Consider the following 12,796-nt stretch of genomic DNA (forward strand, 5'->3'; position numbering starts at 1 on the left):
CACAGCCTCTCCAGTGTATCAGGTGGAGGTAGGAACTCCCGAGAGGGCGGACGGATGGAAGGGAAGCCGACTCCAGGAACCTTCTGCCTTTGGGTATTCTGTTCAGGCGCTGGCCGAGGCACAGAAAAGGGGCTCACAGGCTGGCATGTGCCAGAGACACCTGAGCATTGCAGCAGTGCTTGTGAGCGTGGCCCAGTCATAGCAGGCCATGGCTGGGAATGTTGACGGCATTGCCCAGGAGCTCGCCGACAAGGCGCAGACACAGAGGGAGGTGGCCCAGTCCCAGAGGGAGATGGTGCAGTCACTGGCTGATGTGACTCAGACCCAGAAGGTGGTGGCTCAGTCAATGGGTGATGTGGCGCAGTCCCAAATGGAGACGGTCCACTTTCTGTTGTCATGGAGTGTCATTTTAAGAAATGTTTTGTCTTATGACATGGCTTCAGTGATGTGTTTGCGTGGGTGGAGCTGGGCTGTGGCTCTGGGTTTTGCTTTCGTTTTTGAACTGGGAGTTTTTTTTGCTTTCATTTTCACATTTGGCTGCTGTAGGATCAGAAAGAGAAGTATTTTGGCCTGTCTCTCTATTTTCAATTATAAAGAGTCATTCCAAGAATTTCAGTTACCGACTGTTTTGGTAAAAGGGGTTTTCTGGTTTATGGGATGTTGTTATTAAATTGAAACAGTCAAAGGGGAAATTTATTAAGGGTTATATATAGAGTACTGTAGCTGTGTGGGGTATTTATGTTGGTAGTTGATAAAAATGCTTACTGTGGTGTGTTTATTAAAATTTTAACTAAGTTCGTAGAATAAACTTTGTTCTTGATTAAAAGTGTGTAAGGACTCTGTTGAATAACACCTGAAAGGCAGGCCCTTGTGCTCCCTGTAACCAACATTAATAAACAGTTGTAGGTCAGGTAACTCCATGATATACTTTGGAGTTTTCTAAATCCTGGCCCATAGCACTGTGCTCCACTGCCGAGAGAATGCAGATCTTGTTCGAGACCACAGCAAACCTCCATTACTGGCAGCTCCAGGTGGTGGGGGAGAGTCAGGAGATAGGTCTGCTCACACCCCTGTCCAATGGAGTAGCCCAGGGGTCATTGGACACCCTGAGGGAGGAGGAGGTGGTGGTGGGCCCGTGCCGGTGACTACCACAGGGGAGGTGCCGGGACACCACAGCACCTTGAATTTCGCCACCACATCTCTTCTTGACACATCTGATGGGCAGAAGGAGGAGCAGAGCGGCACCCCACCACCTGGGTTACCTGAGCAGCAACATCACCCAGGCTTGGGCGGACGTTGGGGATGGGCTTGGCAGGCGATAAGCCCACCCACCACTCACCGCTCTGGTGTCCCACCCCCATCCCACGGAGTGGGTTGCAAAGGAGGGGGGGGGGGTTTGCTCTGGGAGGGTGTTTATGGGAGGGGGTGGGAAATGGGATGTCTGTCGCTGGACAGTCCCCTAGTCGATGAACCTAGAGGTGATTAGAGCGTCCCTTGTGCAGGTGGCAGGGCAGGAATCACAGCAGGCCGCCTCCACTCCTGATGTACTATCTGAGGAGCCACCAAGACGTAGTATTCGGGCCCTTAAGGCCAGATAGGAACAGTTTAGTGATAGGGGCTCGGACACAAATCTGTATATACCTTGCCACATTAAACACCTGTTCACACTGTTACAACCTGCCTCAGGGCTCCGTTAGGTGGGTGTGAGGCATAGGCTGGTCTGGGCTGGCCAGAGAGGTGGTACGGTATGGGGGGGTGGGAATGGGTGGACATTGTGGGTGGCCTGAGGGCCCCTCCCCCGTGACTGTCCTCACCACCAGCACTCCAGGGATCCGATGGGACTGTGTGACAGAATGGCCAGCTCGCATGCAAGGATCACCCAGGTGGACATGAGAAAGTATTACCATGGGCAGGTGTCAGAAATTGTCAAATGATGCAGAGCACCAGACTTCATCACAGAGCGGTTTGTCATCATCCTCCATCCCATTGACCAGACCTGGTTTTACTGCCAACCCATGGCATCCATCTTATATTGGGGCAGGTATCTATCACGAAGGGGGTTGAATGCGGAAAGATAGCTGGGTGGGTGGGATGTGGTCCATGCCCCTGGCCAGTTCTCTCTCCTCCCACCCACCCCCTACTCGTGACTCTGGAGACGATCAAAGCGTCCTGTGCGCACACGTCATGTGGCTTTCTGTGCCTGCCTGGCCCCATGTCCTGCCCATCGTCCCCCTACCTCGCAACCTCCTCATCGGACGAGGGCTGGCATTCCTCCTCCTCCTCCAGCACATCGCCCTTCTGCTGCGAGATGTTGTGGAGGACACAGCAGACCAGAACGATGCAGGCGACCTTCTCAGCATCATACTGGAGGGCCCCTCCAGAGCGATCCAGGCACCTGGACAGCATCTTCAGGAGGCTGACGCACCGCTCCATCACGCTCCTGGTTGCGGCATGGGTATCGTTGTAGCGGGTCTCGGTTTTGGTCTGTGGCCTCTGGATAGGCATCATCAGCCATGACCGCACTGGATAACCCCTGTCGCTCAGGAGCCATCCCCCCAGCTGGAGTGTGTGTGGAACACGTCAGGAATCGTCGAGTGTGCCAGAATGAAGGCGTCATGTACACTGCCCGGGTATCAGGTGCAGACGTGCATGATGCGCAGCTGATGGTCACATTACAGTTGGCATTCCCATTTGATTTGTGTAAAGCGGCTGGCCGTCTGCAGGCGCTCGTAGGGGATATGCATCCTGTCGATCACTCCCTGGATCCAGTGCATGTCGGTGATGGTGGCAAACCCCGTTGCCTGGGCATCCTGCTGGGCTTGGTCCACATTGAAGTGCATGTATTGAGCCGCCTGGCCACATAGGGCCTCCATGACGGCGCGGATGCACCTGTGAGCCGATGTCTGTGAGATCCCAGACAGGTTCCCAGACAGACCCGTAAAAGTTCAGGGCGACCATCACTTTGACGGCCACCGGGAGCAGGTGTCCTCCTCCATATCCCCGTGTGTTTTGATTCATATGAAAAAATTATTAATAAACATATTTTTTAAAAATCCCATCTTGATCAATTCCATTTTCTTACACATTTTCCGTGTAACTGTTACTTGTGAAATCACTGCTCTGCAGTTTAAGAGTAGACAAACCCTGACATCCTTAATCAATATCATCTTGTGCCCCTTTCCTGAAAGCGCTTAAGCTAGATGAATTAGCAGCGTTGAACTTGTTCACCTATGCCTATCTTTTGGGCATGATTTAGCGGATCAATTTCAATTGGGAGCATTTAGCCACATGTTTCCCGCCACTCGTAGTGCTGAGAAACACATGGCTATTCAACATGACTCGCATCTTATAAGGGGCCTGAACGGAAAACGCAAGGCCGAAGCCTCACAATGCCGCATTTTGTACAGTGGGGAGCTCTGCTCGCCACACCCTAGTGTGGCGAGGGCTCCTGAAATGATCTCCGACCCTCCTAGCCCTAACGCACTATTGGAGGGCCCCCGCCCCCCAAGTCCGGCACTCCCGGCCCAATTGCACATGCACAAAAAATGCCAGCTTGGCACATTGGCACCGGGGCCCGAAACAGCAACAGATTGTCGTTAGATAGCGGGGTAGTGGCAGGAGCGACCCTGCTAATCCCACCCAGAATGGACTCTGATTACTTTTGGCTAGATTGCGCACATAGTCATTAGTCGGGGAGGCAGTGCCAAGTGTGCACCAAGTGTAACCCTCCTCCTTATGTGTGGTGGGAGAAGAGGGGATAGCCCCAATGACAGCACGGGTTTGCTGGGGGTGGGGAAGAATACTTTTGTGATGGTGGGGAGTGGCTCTGAAGTTTGTGGGGTTGGTCCTCTGTGCCCATGGGGAGGGTTGGTAGAGCGCCTTTTAAATGCAGATTGGAGAACCCTTTAAAGATGGTGCCCAGAACTCTGCGGAACTGGCCTTGCCAGCTCTATCAGGCCCTGCCCCCAGAGTGACAGTGCAAACAACATCCAAAGGTTTTGTGTGCACTGAATGCCAGAAAATCTGCATTAAAAACTCAGCTGTGTTTCTGAAGAGAAATGTGCTGGTTTTCAGTCAGAGCCTGACACTGACAAATTTAGGGAAAATCCCACCCCTCTTCCTCATGTTCTTTGTGTATTTATTGAAGCATAAAATTTCTCCAAGTTCTAACTTAATATGTGAGTGAAACACGGGGTTGAAGTTTAGCTGTTTCTTGGTTTTATGACTTTTGGTCATCTTGGCAATCATTTCACCGACTGGAAATGTTTGGCACATCACAGACCAGTGAGCCCATCTACCTATGAAAACAAAAGCCTGACTAAAGGCTACAAAGGGGAAAATGCACTTTGCCATGATCTTGACAAGGTAGTTACCATGGATTGAAAGGTAGGGACAAATATATGCTCATCTGACATTTTATAGCCCTGATGATCAGATTTAAACTTTCCACAAGAATACATAATAAGGAAAAAAGGTTTATATTCAACAACTTGTGGAGAAATGGTTAGCGATTGGACTTAGAAAATCAGCAAAGTTTCTGTCATGATATTCAGGCTCACACACACATAATGATATACAGACAAGCAGCTAATGGACACAGAGAACAGGACATGACCAATAAGCAGGCAGGACACTCAGGGGTGGGATCTGACTATAAAAGACACAAGACACTCACACTCCGCCTCTTTCCACTGAAGAACACCGAGAGAGTCAGTCAAGGGTGTTGTTACAATCTCACACCTTCACCACGTGGCTAAGAGCTAGTCTGGTTCAGTCAGACAGAATAACCACACTTAAGTTAACAGAGAGTCAAACTCACAGAGAACTGTGCTAACTGTGCTATTAGTTCAATAAACCTGATTGAACTAACTTCAAGGTCTGGAGTATCTTTCTGATCTAAGCTGCATCCTGTTGCAGCCAGTGTTAGACCAGTGTACCTAACATGGCAGTTTCTGACTGATAATGGAGGGGAATTTGCAAATGATGGGTTCAGAGACATATGTAAAAATATAGATATTCTGGATATGAGCACATCAGCTGAAAATGCTTTGAGGAATAGACTCTGTGCAAGGAATCACCCTGCACATGCATCTGCGAGCCTCCAATACCCTGAGGGATCCCTGCGAGTGCCATTCCATCTGGTCCCCGTTTGTGGACACCAGTACTGAACGGCGACGTCTCCAAGTCAAAGGGGATAGATCCCAACGCCTTGCTTACCTCAGGGAACTGCATATTAAAGTGAGACTAGCTGTCTCGTTCTGTTATGCAGATGTGCCGAAAGGTCATGCCGCCCACAATGGGCAAGGAATCAGAAGGCAATGGTGCATCAAATTTTAGCTGATTAGCCATCCTGTAAGTTGTCAACCACCCTGGCATGGGAAGTTCATGCAAAGGATTCACAGCCTGTGATGGGAGAAATAACATCCTTAAATTAGCCTGTGGGTGAAATCATAATTTGCCATTTAATCTGAGCGATATTCCTCCTGCTCTTGAAGGTCATTAGTTATTTTTTCCTGTACGATGAATGTGTTACATGCAGGGAGACAGGTTTTCATCAAGGCTGAATGAAGTCTTGAAGAAAGTCCAGAGAGCACTGAGGCATTGTACGACAATTTGAGATAGAGGTTAAATCAGGCGATTTTGTGTATTATGTGATGAATGTAAGAAATTGTCATATTTTATATTTGTTGCAGTAATTTTGGTGAAACCTGGGTTAAGATGCACACAGATAGTATGGGTGTGATCAAAAAGCCACGCGGCATCCAAATAGCAGCACGCCGCAGCGCAACATGTCCGAGAAGTGACGGGAGACTCTGCTCCCGCAATCCGCCCGGATGGCTACGTTGGATTTGGATTTGTTTGTGGTCACGTGTACCGAGGTACAGTGAAAAGTATTTTTCTGAGAGCAGCTCAACAGATTATTAAGTACATGGGAAGAAAAGGGAATAAAAGCAAATACAAAATAGGGCAACACAAGGTACACAATGTAACTACATAAGCACCGGCATCGGATGAAGCATACAGGGTGTAATGTCAATGAGGTCAGTCCATAAGAGGGTCATTTAGGAGTCGGTAACAGCGGGTAAGAAGCTGTTTTTGAGTCTGTTCATGCGTGTTCTCAGACTTCTGTATCTCCTGCCCAATGGAAGAAGTTGGAAGAGTGAGTAAGCCGGGTGGGAGGGACCTATGATTATGCTGCCCGCTTTCCCCAGGCAGCGGGAGGTGTAGATGGAGTCAATGGATGGGAGGCAGGTTTTTGTGATGGACTGGGCGGTGTTCACGACTCTCTGAAGTTTCTTGCCGTCCTGGGCCAAGCAGTTGCCATACCAGGCTGCGATGCAGCGTAGATAGGATGCTTTCTATGGTGCATCTGTAAAAGTTGGTAAGGGTTAATGTGGGCCCCCCCCAGTACAGGCAACGGGACTAAGTGTGGCCAAGTTACATAGTGTTGTGTTTCTCAGTGCTGCGTCTCATTAAATCTAACATGATCTCGCGAGACGTAGCGATGTGAAGCCTGCCCATTGTGGGCGGGGTCACTTTTCAGCAAATCTGCATATCACAGCACGGCAGCTAGTCTCATTTTAATATGCAGTTCCTTGAGGTAAGCAAGGCGTTGGAATCTATCCCCTGTGTGGGTCTGGAGAGGGGGAGGGGAGGGGCGGGGAGGAGGGGGGGCAGGCAGGGAGCCACTTACCGTGAGTTGGGGCTTGGGGGACGTTCAGGATTTGTGTTGAAGCGCAAGAGATCGGAACACCATTTAAAAATGGCGTCTTGATCTCTCCCTGTATTGAGGAGCTTTGGCAAGCAGGGCCCCCCAGATTAGGAAATGGGACTAAGTGTGGCCACGTTAGGTAGTGTTGTGTTTCTCAGTGCTGCGAGTGCCGGGAAACATGTGGCTAAATGCGCTCACCATGGGACTTTGTCTGCTAAAGCTGTGATTAAGGGATCATAAAAGTGTGGTATGCTAATCATTAACCTTGCAGGTGACGTGTTCTGCTGATGGAACATTTTTACATTTAAAGGACAACTGGCATGTAGATAATCTATGACGAATTGTGTTTGGTCCTGGCTAAACGGGTCATGGACATCTTGTGGGAGGACAAAATTAATACCTTATGTTTTGGGTACACATGGTGTAATTAAGGAGGAGCCAGGTCTGACTGAAAAGTTTGCTCTTCCTTGGATTTTATTCTGAACAGAGGTGTCTCAGTTTTGATTTTAAAAATGCTAGAATCCATTACAAAGTTGGGGACTTGGAAAACAGTGGCAGGATTGGACATGATTTATGAAAGTAAGGGAGTGACCCGCCCCGCCCCTCCTCCCAAGGATCCCTGTAATACGGAGACCCCCCCAAGATCTCCTGTAATAGGGGCACTCCCACAGGGCCTCCTGTAATGGGGGGAGCCCCCACAGGGGCTGCCCTGCAAGGAACCCCCTCTACAAACCTCACCCCACATATGGTCCCCCCCCACACCTCACGCAGACTACCCCCCCCCACCAGAAAAGGGACCCCTGTCTGGAAGCTGGAAAGCAGTCCAGATGGGGTCTATTGGAAGCACAAGGGGCAGCACGGTAGCATTGTGATTAGCACAATGGCTTTACAGCTCCAGGGTCCCAGGTTCGATTCCGGCTTGGGTCACTGTCTGTGTGGAGTCTACACATCCTCCCCGTGTGTGCATGGGTTTCCTCCGGGTGCTCCGGTTTCCTCCCACAGTCCAAAGATGTGCAGGTTAGGTGGATCGGCCATGATAAATTGCCCTTAGTGTCCAAAATTGCCCTTAGTGTTGGGTGGGGTTACTGGGTTATTGGGATGGGGGGGGAGGTGTTGACCTTGGGTGGGGTGCTCTTTCCAAGAGCTGGTGCAGACTCGATGGGCCGAATGGCCTCCTCCACCGTAAATTCTATGATTCTATGATTATAGCTGTAATACTTACCTTTCAGCTCCACACATTCATTCCTCGAAGGTGAGCAACTGTGCCTGCGTCTGGTTCCCACAGATTCTTAGAACAGTACAGCACAGAACAGGCCCTTCGGCCCTCGATGTTGTGCCAAGCAATGATCACCCTACTTAAACCCACGTAACCCGTAACCCAACAATCCCCCCATTAACCTTACACTACGGGCAATTTAGCATGGCCAATCCACCTAACCCGCACATCTTTGGACTGTGGGAGGAAACCGGAGCACCCGGAGGAAACCCACGCACACACAGGGAGGACGTGCAGACTCCACACAGACAGTGACCCAGCCGGTAATCGAACCTGGGACCCTGGAGCTGTGAAGCATTGATGCTAACCACCATGCTACTGTCTGAAATCCATTCATGGCTTTTGGGCCGTGGTTTGTGATTGACAGCTCGTAAAAACCATCTGCCACTTTGATCCATTCATATCCCTTCATGTTTCTGTGGCGTAAGTGGTGAAATCACAGGCTTGGGTGATTGGAATGTACTTAGTGCAACTTGCATCTCTTTGATATGGGCAATGTTTTAAGAGGTTTTAAAATTAGCTTAGAGTTTGAGCTGAGTTGGGTTTTGTTATTTGTAGGTTTTACTTTAAGTTATTGTTTGCCACCGTTTTATTTGCTTTTGGGTGTGGTTATGCTGAACTGCCATGGTGCCTTTGGGTTGAGGAAGGGGGGGTGGGGTAGGTTTTAATTTTAATTTGCTGACAGTGTCTGCAGGTCTCTTTGTCAAAATACCTGACTTGGCTTGGAAGCCATCTTGGGTGGATCTTCTTGCTTTGTCGTATCGATGCCCTTGTTTAATATCTCTCCTTGGAAAGGCTGACTCCAGTTTGAGGGGTGGTGGGATGCCTCCCAACAGACTGATTACTTTGAACTTTCAGGGTTTGACTGGCCCTGTAAAATGGTCGAGAGAATTCATGCATCTTAAGAGCCTGAACTTTGATATTATTTTTTTGCAGGAAATCCAATCATGTATTAAGGATCAGAACAGGCTATGTAAAGAATGGGTTGGGAACGCTTTTAATTCTAGTTTCAGTAGCAGGGCCAGAACAACCATTTTAATTAATAAAATAATAAAAGAGTCGCCATCCCAGATCGTGGCTGCCCAGTGGTCTATATATTATCATTTGCGGCTCCCTGTTTTGTGAGGGAGGTCCTGAGGAACACAATACAGTAGATCAAGGATTGGATAGTCATAACATGAGTGATCCTGACAGATGTGACAGAGCTGTTGCATCCTGTTGCTCTGTTTATCTGGTTCTAAATATGGCAGTCAATATGGTTGCCTTCCTTAATCCTGATTATGTTTGCTCTAGAGTCGCCAGGTATCTTTCGATTCCGCCACAAGGTTCAAACCTGAATACTGATCAAAGAACCAATGTACCAGTTAGTTGGTTCAAAGTGAATACTATTTATTTACACACACAGTAATATCTACTCATGCACAAAGTACCATAAACTAAACTATTTCTAAGCTAATGCCTATACTTAACTTCGGGTGCCCACTCAGTCAGAGGAACGATGGTCGTTGTTCAGATCTGAGGCTGTTGGGTGCGAAGGTATAGAGGAAAACAGCTAAGATCGTCCGTCTGATGGCGAGCGTTGACCTTGGACTTACTTGCTTCTGGTGCAGCTGGTGGACGGGTCTCTCTGCTTCGAGAGCCGAGTCCAAGAGAGCGATTCTCTCTTGGGGGCTTCTTCTTATACCTGAAGGGGGCTTCGCGCGCTTTTGAGTGGGCCTTGAACTTGGCCCCAATTAATTGGACCGCATCTTGATCACTGATTTCGATCTTGACCAATAAAGGGGTGGGTGCCCTGATGGCTGGGCATGTCTTTGTTGGCCGTTGTCCGTGCTTTGTTTGTGGACTTCTGGCGCCGGGATGTCTGCCTTAGTATCAGTTACTTGAATGTTATTCCTTTGTTCCCGGAGATCGGCCATCAGTATGCTAATTGACCGACAGTTTCAGTCTCGTCTGGGAGTTGCCTTCTCAATACGCATCCAGGCTCTGTGCCTGCCTGCTTTATAGCACTGTCTATGTTTCCCTATAGTCTTTGCAAACATCCATTTTGTATTCTGGAAGTGGCCAGGCACCTTACACCTCAAATGCTCATGTGTTTTGTGAAGAAGGTCCTGAAGAACACAATATAGTCGATCAAGGATTGGATAGTCATAACATGAGTGATCCTGACAGATGTGACAGAGCTGTCGCATCCATAGGCCGATTGCCTAGAATGCGTGTCATATATTCTCGAGGGAGCAATGGAATGGAAGGATACTACAACTGGTACCACAATTATGCAAGTGATTTAATTTTAAAAAGTGAGGCCCATGGACTGTCAGAATGGGATACAAAAGTGGAAAGTAAGAAAGCACAGTGTATGATAGTGAGTCTGTGTCTCTTATGTCAGAAAACAATCACTTACTCAGAAAGTCCAGCAGTGCAAGGGGGCGGTTGTGCAGTAATAGGTCCAAAAGGTGCAAAAGTGGAAGGGGAGAGAATAGATTAGATAATTAAATGAAGTGGAAATGCCGGCGTTGGACTGGGGTAAGCACAGTAAGAGGTCTTAAAACACCAGGTTAAATTCCAACAGGTTTGTTTCAAACACTAGCTTTCGGAGCACTGCTCCTTCCTCAGGTGAATGAAAAGGTATGTTCCAGAAACATATATAGACAAATTCAAAGATGCCAGACCATGCTTAGAATGCGAGCATTTGCAGGTAAATCAGTCTTTACAGATCCAGAGATAGGGGTAACCCCAGGTTAAAGAGGTGTGAATTGTCTCAAACTAGGACAGTTGGTAGGATTTTGCAAGTCCAGGCCAGAGAATCGCTCGAAGGCGTCGTGGGTCCGACGCCCCATTCACCACCCCCGTGCCAGGCGTGATTGCGGCGCGAGAGCTTGGAGAATCCTGGTCCTTATTTCATGTTTTACAGATTTAGCCAAATTCTATCTTCATAAAATACTTGCAGCCAGTGACCATAATGATTTGCATAAAGAGCACAGAGTACACAGAACTGAGCATTCAATAAATGTCTGCTATGGTTTGGCTGATATTAATATTACAACAAATAGAAAAAGAGCATAATGTACTATTGTGTCATTAATAGTTTCTGAAAGGATGCCTTACAAGTTATAAAAAGCATGGTGACAAGGAATGGATATAATGACGGTGTTCAATTAGTGAGGAAGTCCGGAACAATGTAACACATATCTAGGACGCTGCTCATAAACTAGAGACCATTGGAGGGACAATTAATTGATTCATTACAAAAACAAAGCATATTATGTTGTTTCCTATTTAGAACAGTGATGACATTGCAGAAGTGGTTACTTAGCTCTGAAGCCATTTGGACATCCTGGGTGTAATAACCTCCACGGAACACGCGGGGCGGGTTCGATTGTTTTCCCCCGTGTGGCTCGAGGAGTCTGAGCACGCCTGCTAACTACGGGAATGATAACTATGCTGCACAAAAGGTCGGCCAGATAGGAACCGACTGACACAGAGAGGACCCGGTAAGGCCCCTTATAAATAGCATGTTCAAGGGCAGCACGGTGGCCTAGTGGTTAGCACAACCGCCTCACGGCGCTGAGGTCCCAGGTTCGATCCCGGCTCTGGGTCACTGTCCGTGTGGAGTTTGTACATTCTCCCCGTGTCTGCGTGGGTTTCGCCCCCACAACCCAAAAATGTGCAGAGTAGGTGGATTGGCCAGGCTAAATTGCCCCTCAATTGGAAAAAATAATTGGGTAATCTAAAATTAAAAAAAAATAAAATAAATAGCATGTTCTTATAAAGAAACGTCTTGTTTTGTTTACTCATCTGACTCCCCTCGCCTTTATTAATCTGAGTTTCCAAGGGTGCCATATAAAGCAAATCTTTCTTTATTTCTTCCGACTGTTTGCCTTCACAACTCCTTTGATAACCTGCTGCAGGTCTACATGATGTCAATAGCAATAAAAGGGATGTTACATGAATTTGGTTTGCTGCTGGTATCGGGAGGAAGTGCGGCCAGAAGCATTTTTAATTGTTTACAAATGGTGAAATGCCAGCTTAGTGACACAACATTTTCTTCCCCCACTCGCTTTTGCTTTTTACAAACCATTGGGGAATAGTTTAAACATTGGGCTCCATTATTTGATGCTGCATTTTTCATTGGTTTCAAACTAAATCCAGTATTCCAAATAAATTTGCTGTTGGATTATAATCATGGGGACAAAAACAATAACTAGACTTGAAGTCTATTGGAAAAGAAGTGATCGTAATAATAATTTTAATTAATAATCTTAGTGTCACAAGTAGGCTTACATTAACACTGCAATGAAGTGACTGGGAAAATCCCCTAGTCGCCACATTTCGTTGCCTGTTCGGGTACACTGAGGGAGAATTCAGAATGTCCAATTCATCTAACAGCACGTCTTTTGGGACTTGTGGAAGGAAACCGGAGCACCCGGAGGAAACCCACGCAGACACGGGGAGAACGTGCAGTCTCCGCACGACAGTGACCCAAGCCGGGAATCGAACCTGGGACCCTGGCGCTGTGAAGCAACAGTGATAAGCACTGTGCTACTGTGCAGCCAGTTCATTACTTTCCTCATTACTTTCCTGGAAAAATGTGAGGTGGGGTTATTTTATCATCATTATCCATTCTAAAATCCGGATACAAAAATAGTTGCCATGTAAATATTGTGGCGACAAGAACAGGTCAATGGCCAGGAATCCTGCAATGAATAACACCTCTTGACTCCTCGTTTTTTTACATTTTTCTGAACACATTTTTTTACAGGGTGTGGTTGTTGCTGGCTAGGCCTACTTGCCTTGGAGAAGGTAGCTTT

The 12,796-nt window shown here is 47.8% G+C and overlaps 1 protein-coding gene across 6 annotated transcripts in view; it reads left to right on the forward strand.

The window, feature by feature from the left end:
• si:ch211-26b3.4 (connector enhancer of kinase suppressor of ras 2) overlaps positions 1-12,796 on the forward strand; it is an 824,630-nt gene that overhangs the window by 211,003 nt on the left and 600,831 nt on the right. The gene's annotated exons all lie outside the window — the stretch shown is intronic.

This window comes from Scyliorhinus canicula, chromosome 17 (genome assembly GCF_902713615.1).
Source record: "Scyliorhinus canicula chromosome 17, sScyCan1.1, whole genome shotgun sequence".
Classification (NCBI taxonomy): domain Eukaryota; kingdom Metazoa; phylum Chordata; class Chondrichthyes; order Carcharhiniformes; family Scyliorhinidae; genus Scyliorhinus; species Scyliorhinus canicula.